At 40.6% G+C, this 14,914-nt stretch overlaps 1 long non-coding RNA gene across 3 annotated transcripts in view; it reads right to left on the reverse strand.

Moving 5' to 3' along the window:
- LOC107311128 overlaps positions 1-9,075 on the reverse strand; it is a 70,332-nt gene extending 61,257 nt beyond the window's left edge. The window contains exons 1-4 of one of the 3 annotated variants that reach the window (XR_001553879.2): positions 7,893-8,689; positions 7,432-7,538; positions 6,152-6,252; positions 1,583-1,966 (exon numbers count right to left, since the gene is read on the reverse strand). This is a non-coding gene — a long non-coding RNA (uncharacterized LOC107311128). Of the gene's footprint in view, positions 1-1,582; positions 1,967-6,151; positions 6,253-7,431; positions 7,539-7,892 lie in introns of those variants that run through there. The other 2 variants (XR_004306654.1, XR_001553877.2) reach the window with 2 other exon arrangements.
- Positions 9,076-14,914: the final 5,839 nt, after the last annotated feature.

Here is a 14,914-nt window from a genome sequence, read left to right on the forward strand (position 1 = left end):
CCATTCATAGCTAGTAGGAAAGGTAAGTTCTTGGAATTCACAGCCAGCAGCAAAGAGTTTTACTTCAGAAAACATAAGAAAATACCACTTCAAAAAGACAGTAAATGAAACCAAACCCAAGAAAATAAATATGTAGCCAACATTTTCCAGAATATACCACCTTCAGCTGGTTCTTGTTTAAAGAATACGATAAAATTGAGTTATTGAAGGTACTGCTGTCTGGAAACGCCCACTATTAGAGCTGATAAGATAAACTCAAAGAAAAAAATCTTGAAATGGCCTCAAAGAACCCCCTGAAAAAAAATTTAGATCACTGCAAGCCTGCATATTTTGGAAAAGAGTATGGTTTTCACTACAGCAACATCCATCTCTTCCATTCTGTACGTGTGCAAACACATCGCATCGTTTGCTCTTCCAAGCGAGTACAATGACTGACTAACACAGCTTCAAATTTCATTAATTTCACTGGGTTTTGTCCTCTCCTCTGAAGCAGTACGTTAGTGATGACAACTCAGTGCTACTAAATGAATCTCACATTTACACTGAGTGCCGGAGTACTTTCAGAATCTTGACTTTTTCCTATTTCTGTCATGAGTCCACTTGGCAAAAGAATTTAAAAAAATAAAAAAAATAAAATAAAATAAAAAATAAAAAAAATAAAGCAGCTGAAAGGGGCATGTTCACTCTCAGAATTCAATGAGAGAGAGTGGAAAAGCAACTTTTTAACGTTGCTCAAGAAAATACTTTTCAGTCAAAACCCAGCAGCATATTACCCAGTTCCTGCCTGCTGAGCTGAGGCTGCCCACGCTCAGGGGCGATTGGCAGCCAGTGCCCGGTTCCTTCACAGCACTGCTAATCTGCACTAATACTCTCCCATGCTTCATTTAATTTCACTCTCAGGGCTCTTTTTCAAATTCCTCCTCAAATCTTCAAGCAATGCCCTCATTGTTTAGGATTCCTTTACCCTGACAAGGCTGACCTCAGATATCCTCTCCTCTTTCCTGCTCTGTAACTCAGGCAGTCCACTTACTCATTCATATGGTAACCGCACATAATGGCCTCCACATTAATTAAGTAATTTTGGTTCTTTAAGGTACTACAGAGGGGTTTTCAATCTTCCAGTGCCTTTCAGGCCAATTGAACTCTTTTTTGTTGTTGTTGTTGAATGGGCCAGAGAGTACATGGAAGAAGAGCCAAAGAGAGCATGCTCTCGTTGGGCCATTTCTTTCATGCTGCTGCAGGACCCCCTCAAAACAACATCAGCAAGTCTAATTTGCCCCAGCAGCGGATGGGAAACAGCCAAAAACCCTGCAGATTAATTTATGTAAGATGTGCACTTTAAAGCGAGTGAGAGCAAGAAGGAATGAGAGAGCATTTACAGAAAGGAAAAAAAAAAAAAAAAAAAAAAAGCCCCAAATCCATGCTGTTACTGCAGGATGTAGAAGGACCCTCTTGTTTCAACTCTCTTGGGAGGTGAGTGGCCTCACGACAGTCCTACCTTTGATTTATGCTTCTTTTTTATTTGATGCTTCAGAGTTATCTCACAATTCAGTCAAAAACAGAGGGAGAAAAAGAAAAATCATAAAATGCATGATGTATATTTGAGCAACTGCTGGCATTTGGTGCAAAGACATTTTGGTACTACACAGACAAAACAGATACAAAAAGGGTTTTTGTTGCTGTTGTTGATGTGTTTTTTGAGAAGTCACACATAGAACCAGAAAAGTAAAAAAAAAAAAAAGTGGTAGAAACTTTGTGGTACACACAGGTTAGTTTACCTCAGTCAGTACTGAAATCAGAAGGAAACTGCAGATCAGTATATGAAATGGATTGCTTGACATTGCAACTGTGACAGCCATAGGGAAGCTCAAGTCCAAGCCACCATTCCTGCTGAACCAGTAGACTCCAGTTACTCCCTGATGGCCAGCTGTGATCATCCAACTATGATATTCTCATGACAGGAGCCCTGCAATGACATGTTGAAATCCAGGGTACTGCAATGCTTAGCTAGGTACTATTCAGTGTGACTTAGTAGGGAACAACTGCAACTTTACATACACTTTTTTTTTTCCTGTGTGCTACTCAGCACACAAACTGAGAAACAGCATGACTGACAGTGGTTAGACATCTTAATGGCATTCCCAGCAAGGCCAAGAACAGTCATCTCTGTGACAGATCTCTCTGGCTGGTGATACTGCAACATTCAGCGTGCATCCTGTGTGGTGCTAACACTGTGCAGTAACCACTGCACTGCTAAATAAAGCTGATTTAATTTTGTATGTTCTTAGAAACTCATATCCAGTCTAATCTACCCACCACATCTAAAAACATTTGTTTACTCCTTATGCAGCCACAGCGCTTAGTTCTCAGATGACTGCCTCTAAAGTTCTGAGGAAGTTCAAATTAAGTTTCAAAACAGAAACACGGCACTACCATGGACTCATAACTGGTGAGCGTTAATTCAGCTCCAAAAGGTTTGTGCCTTACTTTTTATTCACACTGTTCCTAATTTTTGTCTTAACATTAGTAAGACAGAAATAATAATATTCAAGGTCCAACCTGATGTCTAAATGCTGATGTAATTTGACAGCAGAAATCTAGCTGTAGAAACTTTCAAATAAACCAAACAGACAAAAAGTGGGGAAAAAAAGAGGGTGAAGACATTTTGTGGAATTAGACCTTAAATCTTGGTTTCAGAAGAGACTAATACTTAAGAGCCTATGTCACAGCTTTCAGCAAGATGTCAGGTACAGCTAATTCAACATTAATACTGATGCAGCTGGAATTGTACTCTTAGCAGTATCACCTATGTCAATCTAGTAAGGAAATAGCAATACAGAGAAGCAGCAACATAGTATGTCTTTATAAATGTGGTTGTGCTAGGACAATTTTCCAACAAAAACACATCCAGTAACCTAAATGGCTGTACTGATGCCAGATCTTCTATAGGAGACCAAAAGTCTCAGATGTCTTAGATGTCTGTAACACACCAGTTTCACTAGAATTTTGGCAGGTAATAACATTTCCAAGCCCATGTGTAAGCACCAGATCACATCTGAGAAAGCAAGATCTTAGGTTACCTGTGCAATGTGAAAATATTATTTTTAAAACTGATGAAACTTATACGAATTGGCAAGTTAAAAAAAATAAGGCCGTCATCTTCAAAAGAAGAAAACTGAACAAAGCCATTCGGAAGATAAAATAACAAAAGTAGTTAGAAATCTGAAATAATGCTGGTTATATTGGCAAGACTTCTTTTTATATAACCCACATTTATGGAAAATGGTAATGACAGCTATTAGCAATATGTATAATGCTATCTGAGCATTTGATCTGAGTCAATAGATATGCTGTTATTTCCATATATGAATAGATAAATTAAATAATTTCTAGATTCGGAATGTCCTCAGGTAGATCCCCCGACTAGAAACTTGGAAACTCCAAGTGAAGGGAGTTCTGACTGCCATGTAAGAAACACACTGGAGTGCCCATGCTGATAGATACCCAGTCCAAAACTAATCCTCATAGCATTGAAGCCTTGATCATATATCACACGTTCAACAGTTCCCTCTGGCAATTTCGTATATGGATTTTTCCTCTGGACATCCAAAGAAGATTTGAGAACATGCCATTAACATTTTCCTCTCCTTACCTAAGCCCATTTCACATCCAGACAAAATCTCTCCTATTGCTCACTTTATACTTTGGGAGGATTGTAAGCAAGAACCCCAGAGTATTCGGTGCTCCAGAACTGGCAAAATAACATAGGAACCAAAACTCATATCAGGCACTGGTTCTATGAGCCCTTCCTGATCTATGCCCCATCTAAGCATTTCTGGACTGTACTGAGCATACAATCGCAATAGTATTTTCTCAGAGCAGAACTCATGACTTCTGTATAAGAACCTAAAGAAGATGATCAGAATGATGACTGCAGATATCTCAGCATTACTTCTGCCATGAAGCCCTCCAGATCCAGAAAAATCTACATCTGTTTCTAGTGACTAGCCAACACAGACTCCTGTGATTTCACCATGTAAAGATCTGAAGGACAGCTGAATCTCAGCTAATCATTAATGTAATTTTAATATCTGCATAAATTTGTTTTTATAGAGTAATAACAATGAGACAATTATGAGGTTTACAGATGGCTTCATGTTTGGTATCTTCAAACAGCTATTTGTGTGCATTTCATCATTTTATTCTACACACTTATTCATCCTTTGAATTAACAAAGTACTTAAACATTACTGCTGGCACACACTCTAACATAGATTTCTGCCATGAATAAACACAAAGTGAGAACTAACAAATTGCCTACCAGCAAGGTACCCTTGTTCTGCACTTTCCAGAACATCTGTAGAAGTCTGAAGGACAGAAATCAGATCCCTGGAAAACAGTTTGCCACAGCTAATTCTTTATGAACAAAAAAAAGTCCTTTCACATGCTTAAGAAGGCTGGGAGATTGTTATCATTTCCTCCACAAGTCACAAAGAGGTACTTTTAAGAGAATTCAGCTAAGGATTGTGCACTCTTAACTAGTCTGAATAGTCAGGCCTTGGTTGTCTGGTTTAATGATAGGATAATGAAAACCTTTAATTAGGGTAATGAAAAACCTTAAAATACATCAACGAGTTTGCAATGAACTCCTGATATTTCCCACTCTTTGTTTTTCATTTCAGATATGGTCTTCTGTGCACATTTATAGGCATCAGTAGTTTTTTATTTTATTTCAGATTCCTTGCATAAGATTTTTTAGGTTCTGGGCCAAGTTATGGCCTCAGCTGTGCTAATGTAAACCAAGGTACTCCATCTTCTTGAGTGAGCTCCCCTTACTGAAGGTGTAAGCGAGACCTGGCTTTCATACCTGATATGTGGTGTCCTGTAAACATCTCACACTGAGATCTCAAGCAGAAATATTTGAGTGTTTGAAACGCTGCTAAATATATTGCATTCCTGCTCAGGTTTTTACTGGAGTGCCATTTAAGAACTGTTTGGAAAAAGGAAAAGAAGAAAAAAAAAAAAGAGAAAGCTGGACAATTTGACCTAAGTTTCTAAATTTACCTTTTGACTGTACATTTTTCTTTAAATGTTCTGTGACTCAGACATGCATGCACTTGCCATCTGCGTACACAGTAGATAGCTACACACATTTCATGTGACCAGCCCTGTTTACTTTCGCTCTAAAACAGAAGAGGTCACTGTGTCTGAAACAAACCTGAACTTGAAGCCTGAGTAATAAGTAACGTGAATGCAAACAGACCAAGAGATCTCTCCCTGAAGTCAGCACAAAGCAGCTGATATTCCTCACTGCCCCCCTGCAAGCAAGCTAAGTGGAAAGAGGAAAGCATTAATGCTCAGGAAGCCTGAATAGAGCCTGCAATCTGATAAACCCAAGGCTGCACAGAACTACTCTGCCTTTCCAGGTGACCCCACTTCTCCCTAGCGCAATGTAGTGTTCTCAGTACCCAGTCTCAGAAAGGAGGGGAGAAGCTTGCTATGGGAGAAGCTTTATCTTCCCAGCTGTGTGAACAAACTCAGATTTACTTAGCAAGCTTCTGTGAGTAGAGCTAAATCAATGAAACATCAGCACTCAAACCTGATGCTTTATTTCCTTCAGTCTGAGGTTCTGCTCGCTATAAATGTGATCTGGACCAGCACATGTGAGATTGTGAAGCAGAAAAGAAATGAAAACAGAATGTGATGGTACGTGAGATCAGCTCCATGCTGATGTGATAATACATTCAAAATTCTCATTTCTGTAGAAAGCTGACCACAGGCACTTCATCAATCAGTATTTCAATTTGTAATGTGTTCCGTATGGTTCTCTGTCATTACTTAATGGGGAACATCCCCTCTGAAAACATCTGACTCGAAGCTCTGCATCGAAAGAGCCGCTCATGTTTCAACCACGTTTCCCAGAAACTGAACACTCAGCAACATATTCATTTTAGTGACAGCCACTGCTAATGAGAAACAGCCATGCCTTCATCAAATCCTTTACAACCCATAGAGTTTCATATTAAGCAGGGAAAAAAAATTCACTCATTTACATGATGACCAAATTGATATAATCCCAGCTCCACCATTCTAACTTGAACTACGTTGGTGTCTCTATGCATCCTTTCTTTACACTTTTTGTTTCCCTTACCATTTTTCATCTCTCATTAGGCCAGTTGTTCTGACATGTGTTCTGCATATCAGGAACAGGAAGCTGGACAACGAGTTGCTGGGTTTATCAGAAGCTGAGAGCTGGTGGAAAATAAAAAGATCTGTAAGTGCACCAGAAGTAAAAGGCTCACACAACAGTGATTGTGTTAGATCAGAAGGGCCTACAGAAAGCAATTAGAAAAGTTGAGTGCCTTTTGTTGTAAAGCTAGATTATTTTCCTCTATTAGTCTCCTTTTTTCAGGGGGTGATTGATCTCAAACATGTTCAGCATTTTTTTTTCCTCCAGTGTTTTGTCATTGATGTGCTTTGTTTCTAAATAAAAAGCAGCTATCCCAGACTGTAAGTTCCTAATGTATTAAACAAAAATTCAGCAGATCTGTAACTCATAAGTTGTGAGAAGTTGGTGGTTTGTTTTTTTTTTCAGAGAAATTTCAGTGTGCATGAGGGCAATCACTTTATCAGAAGATGAAGTAGCAAGCCCTGTACCTTCATTTGAAAAAGTCTCTCTGCAGGTTACTCAGAGCATCCCTTTCAAATGGTCGTTAAAAACCCAATAATAAAACAGCTGGATGTTCAATATGTCAGAGTTTAATCAGGAGGATTTCTGAAGGGAAATAAACAAAACGTGTCTCACTAGTCTATTAAGAATCATTTAAATCTGCCAACTATATAGTGACAACAAATAATTTATCTCCATAATGAACCTGACAGAAGCAAAAGCAGGATAACAGGCAGAGCAAAGCTGTGGTAAGAATGAGACCAGCAGTTCTGCCAGCCCTAAGACCAGGTGGCTTGCTCCCTTGCTCCCAACAACTTCAGAGGGATTTGTTCCAGGAGAAGATTAAAAATGGAAGAAAGGGTTTTTACAGTTACTCACATTCATTTTATGGTATTAACCAAGGTAAAGTATATGGACATTTGTTTTGGTAGGGTATTGTAATCAGCTGGCTAAATGCTATTAAGTCAAGGTCAGAGTTGAGTTTTTGACTGGTATACCAAATTCAAAGCATGATTAATTAGCACTTTTCATTTCTTAAAACACAAGAACATATTATGTTTCTTCACACTAAGAAAGTTTACATTTTCCTCTTAGATTCATGGCTTTTAAGACTATGGTCCCTCCAGAAACTCAGCTTAGCCTGAATTGCTCGTACTTTTCATTTTCACCATGGAAACCAATTACAATGTGAGAGGAATGAAATCCAAGTACAGCACATGACAAGAAAAAAAAAAAGACCCCTAACTTGTTAACTTACTCACCAGGTTCAGATGGAGGAGGCAGTAACTCCACTCAGTGCAATGGGAATTACTTAGGAGAAAAACCCTTAGGAAACACGTGGCATGGGAATCCAAACCTGAAAAAGTATCTTTAAGAGAAGGATTGAGATACATGAAATAGGAAGGCTTCAAGTGATTTGAAGTACAAAAAATAACTAAAAAGTTAATAAACCTCCTCCCTGAAGCAAAACAGCTGAGATAGGAGATGCGAGAAGTGCTAGGGTTAGAAATCAGAAGTTGTTTGAGCTAGAGAAAAGGATAAGCAGAACTCAGTGACAGGGCTGGATTCTCTGTAGTGAAGTTATTTTAAATGGGCTGAAAGACAACTTAAAACAAACAAACAAAACCTGACTTATACTTTACAGGTGATAGATAGTACTATTGTGTAAAACAAAAAGCTACAAAGAGGGAAGGGAAAAAGACCAAGAAACAAGTTTATCTACCTCTCAGAAGCTTTTACAGGTTTACATAAAGGCCAGCTACACTTATCACTTCACAGATGAAGAAAAATATCAAACGATTAGGAAAAAATTGATGAAGATGTTCATAGGTAGAATGATTTCTGGAAGCAGAGCAATGGAAACAGTAACAAGAATGCTATCAAGGTGCGTCAGCATTTACAGCAAGTAGAAACTGAAGCCCATCACACAGCTTTGACCCAAGCAGCACACACAAGCACCACCACCTACTAAAAGAGAAAGGAACAGACTGAGCACATGTTAAGTTCTGGGCTAATCAGGTAACTAGCACACAGGTGCAAAAAATAGGGTTGAAACTGTGTTTTCTCCAAACAAGAAGCTGTTAGGAATCACAGCTTAAAATGACTTCTATTGTACACTTTACTGCACTGCTTATCACCCCAGTGACCTTTAAGTTGAATTCATTCATAAAGCGCATGCGTGTGTTGTGTTAAATTCAGGCTCTTTTATTTCATCTTGTCTTTTGGTAGCACAGAATGGCTTTTCTGTGGGGGAAAGAGCTTTTAGTCTGTCTGCTTGCCTCATACCTCTGGGCTGTTTTGTTGACTTTGGGTGATCTTTTGGTGCCTTGTGATCACCCACCCACCAATGGGCCTTTGATGGTACCAGGGCAGGAAAGACCATGGGGACATTCCTGGTTCCTTCTGGATTTAACCCCATCCCAGGGAGAAATTTGAACCTTACTGACAGACCAAGGATGAATGAGAAAACAAAGCCTCTATAATGCCAAAAATAAGAAGTTACTCATTTTGCAGTTCTATGGCTTACACCTGCCAAGGGGAGTCGCGGTGGTTCTCCCACCAAAGTGTCTGCCGAGCAGCCAGCCGCAGCCTGCTGCTACCACTCTCTTTCCATTGCTGATAACTAATTACCTATAACTAATGACTGCTGTCACTCTGTTCCTATTACTTATAACTACACGTTAGAGTTATTATTGTTGTTGTTAAGCTAGTAATAGGCTAAATCCCAAATTCCCAGTTTTTATTCACATGGAATTAAAATCAGCAGGCAAAACCTGGCTAAAGCATTCAGCGCCACAATATAAGGACACAAAACTATTAGAGAGCATCCAAAGAAGGGCTATAAAGATGGTGAAAGGTCTGGAGGGAAGGTTTATGAGGAGTAGCTGAGATCCCTGGGTTTGCTCAGTAAAGAACAGAGGAGGCTGAGGAGACCTCGTGGCAGCTGTAGCTCCTCACAGGGAGAGAAGGAGCAGCGCTGAGCTCTGCTGTCTGCTGATAGAGGCCTGAGGGAAAAGCATGGAGCTGCATCAGGGGAGGGTCAGGTGGGGGTTAGGGAAAGGTTCTGCACCAGAGGGTGGTGGGCATGGCCTCAAGTTGCTGGAGTTCAAGGAGCATTTGGACAACGCTCTCAGACATAGCGTTTGAGCATTGGGTGGTCCTGTGTGGAGCCAGGGGCTGAACTTGATGATTGTTATGGGTCCCTTCCAACTCAGAATATTACATGAATCTCTGTAATTTTTGTTCAGATTTATCCTTCCATTTCCAGAGCTACATGGCTGCACCAAACCAAGGGTGACTCGTGTTTCCATTTGCAGTTCAGCAGCTGCCTCCTACTGTCTCCCTGAATCAGCAGTTTGGATGAAGTGTTATTGCCATAGTCTACATCACTGCTACAAAGAAAGAGCACAATTAATCAACCCTTCATTTCACAGCCTTATAAAACATTCTTGCACAAATAAGCCAGACAGCTTTTGTTTGGAAGGGATGCAATGAAATCCAAGAATTAGACTGTAAGAGGAATTTGCAGTGTCAAAAGAAAGTTAATCACAATCATTCTCTTCACTTCTTCTGGCACAAATTTAAGAACTTAATTTGATATGAATTTAGTAAAGGAAAGAAGAATTGTTATGCTGAAGTGATCCTATTTCAGTCATAGCTGATCATTTAAACTAACTTTCATCTTTTACTTGTAAGCCTCTTGAGTTTGGAGCACTATCATAAGCTAACATTTTAGGATGCAGTTTTGAGTTCACAAAGAGGTTCAGGGACTTAGTAAAGGAATCCTGATTTCCAACATATTAAATGTTCACTGTAGGGATCTGAGGCTTATATCCCATTATTAAGCCTGACCTTTAGCATGCCCTGATGTTCAGCACCCTTCACTGACTTTTGAGTGGGAATTTATGCCATGCTGCTTGTCATGTGTGACTAACATAGCAATGTGGTCGATTTTCACATCTTGTTATGTGCCCTCTGCATAAGAAGGGCTTTACAATAACTGTTATTAGTGATAAAAACAATAATCATCATCCTAATTTATGTTATTAGTTATACAGAATTACAGGAAATTGCTGAACAACACATCTACCAATAAAAATTATGTGTTCCCCCAAAATACAAATTAATTTTAATACTTAAGGAAGGTTACTTAGTAACAGTAAAAAAAAGCCTCGTTTATTATGATTAGCATACTTAAACACATTTCATAACTTTTATAGTGCTTATATAATAAACAAACTAGTCTTTTGTTTAAAAGCGAGTTACCATTAGCAACCTTTTTACTGCATCAATACAGATGTTATTGAATATGTTCAATTACTTAATGCACTTTTCAAATTATTTAATATTTGTCTCAACATACACAAAGAAAGAAAATATGAGATTGGAAAAATGCAGATCAGTATTTTCTTGCCTATCCCTGCTCTACTGATTAGAAACTTATTCCACAGAACATACAGATTCCTGCATCGTAGTTTCATGATAAGTTACATAAATGTTAAAGATCGGAGTTGTATAAATATACCAATAGTTCCTTACTTTGTTATCCTTCCATAGGCACTAAATAAAGTGACGTGTACAGGCCCACTTATTCATTTATACAGAGGTCAGTAGAAGATAATCAAATTATGGCAAAAAGCACTGTTATACTTGATGGGTATATCGATATACACACACACATGTATTTTATTTAACATATAGCCAGTTCAATACTTCTGATGCCTTTTAATCATTCTATTCTCTATTTTTAAGATACTCAGGTATTAAAAAAAAATAAATAAAAAAAAAAAGGGGGGGAGTTATGTGCTTTAGTTAGATAGGTGTCAAGTAATAAGCATTAGAATTCAAAACACAGCATTTTCATCTCTCTTGAATCACTCCCCGAGTACAAGCCTTGTATGAATAATTCATTACAAGCAAATAAAGTAAGACCATAACTTATTTCCAGACATGTTGCATATTTGTTCAAGACTTTCAATGTTTCAAAACTACTTTCCTTTAATATATATATAGATTTAATTTTAAGTATGCCACGTTGCCTTTCAGTCAGGAAGCTGACACAGAAATTGGCCCTCTCTGCAACAGCCTACGATGGTATTTGGCTATACACACAGCTGCTGGAGCAGCTCTTTGTGAGTGTTACCAGGGGATGCCCACAGAAAGCCTGTTTGTGCTTTATGGGAGGAGGGAGGGCTTCTCTACAGTCATTCAAATGCATTTTCTGCTAATGTTGCACAATCTCCTTCCAAACTTTTGAATCTCCTGGCTCATTTTTGTGCTCCCTGTTGACCTCATCTTCATATAAAACATGACTTGGAGAAAGAGAAAACAGGTGGAGACTCAGTTTTAGTGTTTCCCATTCTGCCCATACTGTTTCTTCCCACCCGGGTGCCCTCCTTCTCCCCCTTCCCTCCCCTACTTCAGTTACTCAACAAAAAGCAACAAGTGAAAAACTAACCAGGGAAATGCCTCACAAAAAAACATTCCATGGCACCCTCTTCCCAACGCACACACACAAAAGCCAGCCTTAGTGATAACCATGCCTTAGTAATAACCACAGCCATCCAGCAAATCCTAAGAACCCGACGTAATGACCATAGAAAAGTGTGAAATGCTAAACCGTGTTATTCAGTTAGTTCTTGGCAAAACAGTTTTAACATAAACAGGTTTGACATCTGATTAAAAATACGTTGTTTTTTTTTCCTCTTTTTTTTTTTTCTTTGTTGCTGTTCTTTTTTTCTTCTCTTTCTCCATTTTCTTACTGAAAATGAATTATATTCAGAGCTCTCTGGTGCATAGATAAATGAGAGCAAGCATATTTTTAACTTGATTGCACTCTGCAGTGATGTATAGAGGCACATAGCTACAGTAAGTGATTCCATGAGGGGAGAGGGGGAGGGAGGGGAAAGCCCTCCGCGGATATGATAAGGAAAGCTGGGATGAATTGTAGGCTCTGTTCTCTGTTATCCAAGGGTGGCTAGCTGCTGCTGCACTAAAGGCCTTTATTCCCTGCCTGTGGGAAAGTGGTGGGCGAAGGCTGTGTGTTCTCAGTTACACTGCACATGCAGATTTTAATTAGCTGGATTAAAAACAAGACCGTATCATGTCCTTTAGCAGTATTCTATCTAGAAACAAAAGATTTTCTTTCCTGGCTTCTGCAAGCAGCACAGTAGAGCATTAATAAAAAGAAAGAAAGGAAAAAAAAAAAAGGTCATGGCAGTTTAAGATGAAAGGTCACACATGATAGAAACTCTATGTGAGGGGGACATCGTGTTTATCTCTGTGATAAAGGAGCTCTGTCCAGGCAGGTCAGCACAACATGCCTCAACAGTAGGAAAATATAAACATATGGGGTGGATAGATGGTGGAATGGGGAGTTTGGCAAAGCAGGTTCAGTAATGGAAGTAGAGAGGGGAAGGAAAAAAAAAAAAAAAGAAAGAAAAAGAAAAAAAGAAAAAAAAAGATTTGTTAGAGGGAGAATATAAACTGAAAGGATTCAGCTTTAAAATAGACAGTGGAGGTCAGAAAGAGCCTGAGATGGAGCCTGGGGTGATGGCTGCATAGGATTGCTCAGTGCCTATGCATTGTGAACAAGCACCAGCCTGTGCTGGACCCTGCATAGGGGGCACCAGCCCCATCTGCACAGCCATAGGGTTCTGATAGGGCTGGGCAGTGCCTGCATCTGTGCCCACAGAAAGGGAGGGAGATCTCAGATCTGGTTCACACCCTGAGTCTGCCTAATCCCTAATCACTCCCATGCTGGAAGGTGTCTGGGTTGAAATTCTTTTGTTGTTATTTTGGCCACTGCAACTAATGCTAGTTTAGTTGTTTTAAAACAGAGGCCCAGACTCACCCCCAGTGAACACCAAAGGAATCTGCACATAGTTCCAAAGAAGTTAGCAACTCTCTACACCACAGCCTCTGAGACTTTGCCCTGGAATGCAAAGAGCACTTTCTGCACCACCAATATCAATGTGAGGGAGATTCAAGTCTTCTTAGTTCCTCTCAAGATCATGCTGCATAAATAAACAAATAATGGCCTTGCAAGCTCCAGCTGATGCAATAGTCTCTGTAGGTCTACGCAGAGTCACTGCTGTATGCAAGCAACCACAGGAGAGTGCTTCAAACTTGGGGGCAACAAAGCAGAGACAGGAAACCAAAGGAAGAAAATCAAGTGTTCCTCTTCTACTTTACTGAAGTGCATTCCACTTCATAGAATCACTGAATCATTTGAGTTGGGAGGGATGCCTAAAAGTCACCTAGTCCAACTCCCCTCCATATCAGGTTGCTCAGAGCCCTATCCAAACTGGCCTTAAGTGTCTCTTAAGTGTTCTGGCTGTACTGAGTGCCAGAGCCTGGCCCTTGCAGGGCTGGGTGAGGAGCAGTATTGTGTCACTGCGACCAGGTGAAACTACTTGCTCAGCCTCGTAGTTGACTGAAAGGAGGAAGTGGAGAGGCTGAGGACTATAAAAATAGTGGTGAGAGGAGATTGACTGGTGGGTCTAGTCCTCTCGGCCTCAAGTTCTCAGCACACAGTCGAGGCTCCTAGGAGCATGTCAGCCCCTGCCACCTCACAAACAGGTGGTAAAGGGTAACCAGCCAGCTGGCAACACTGCAGCCGGTCCCCTGTCCTCTCTTCCCCCCAGCAGTAACTTGAGAAGGGAGGAGGAGTGGAAGCGGGTACCTGCTCGACCGGAAGGGGCAATCCTCCATCACGACCATCCCGGCTCCCCAGGTGCTCTGCGAAAACCGGTTTGAGGCCCTGGAACTTGAGGGGGACTAAGTGAGAGTATGGAAACAGGTGCACCCATGAGGTTGCCACAGGTGAAGCGGTCACCCCGAAGCCTCAAGACTGCTTTCTGACACGTAAAAGAAGGGTGATTGTTGTAGGTGACTCCCTTCTGCAAGGAACAGAAGGCCCTATATGCGCCTGACCCTACCGCAGAGAAGTGTGCTGCTTCCTGGGGCACGGGTCAGGGACATTTCAAAAGAAAATTCTAGATTGATTCATCCTTCGAACTACTACCCACTTTTAATAATTCAGGCTGGCAGTGAGGAAGTTGGCAAGCAAGCCTGAGGTCCCATCAAGAAAGACTTCAGGGGAATGGGCGAATAACTTGAAGAGCTGGGGTGCAGGTGATCTTTTCTTCTATGCCCGTTGGTGTCAGGAAAAGATACAGGGAGGATCCAAAAACCATCTCTTAAAGACTGGCTTAAGAGCTGGTGAAACACAAGAATTTCGGCTATTTTGACCTATGGGCAATCTACACTGCACCTGGAATGATGGCTGCTGATGCAAGCAGCCTGTCCCTGAGGGGTAAGAGGGTATAGCTGAAGAATTAGCGGGACTCATTGATAGGTTTTAAACTAGGAACGAAGGGGGAAGGGGGCAAATAAAGGGCTACTGGGTTGAACGGTACATTCGAGGGATGTACCAAACTCTGTGGGAAAGATTGCATGAGTGCAAAAGAGGGAGTAGGGCAGGGGGATGCTGGGGATGCCGCTGTTCTAGTGGATCCTGGTTCGCTTATGAAGGTGGTGAGACGGACAGCCCGGCTGAAGTGCCTTGATACTCAATGCACGGAGCCTGAGTAAGCAAGCAGGAGGAACTGGAAACTGTGATGCACTCTGAAAATTATGACATTGGTTGGCTATCACAGAAACATGGTGGGATGACTCCCACAATTGGGATAACTACCATCGATGGCTATAGGCTATTTAGGAGAGATAGGCGAGGTAGGAAGG

The sequence above is a fragment of the Coturnix japonica genome, chromosome 3, assembly GCF_001577835.2.
Source record: "Coturnix japonica isolate 7356 chromosome 3, Coturnix japonica 2.1, whole genome shotgun sequence".
In the NCBI taxonomy this organism is placed as follows: domain Eukaryota; kingdom Metazoa; phylum Chordata; class Aves; order Galliformes; family Phasianidae; genus Coturnix; species Coturnix japonica.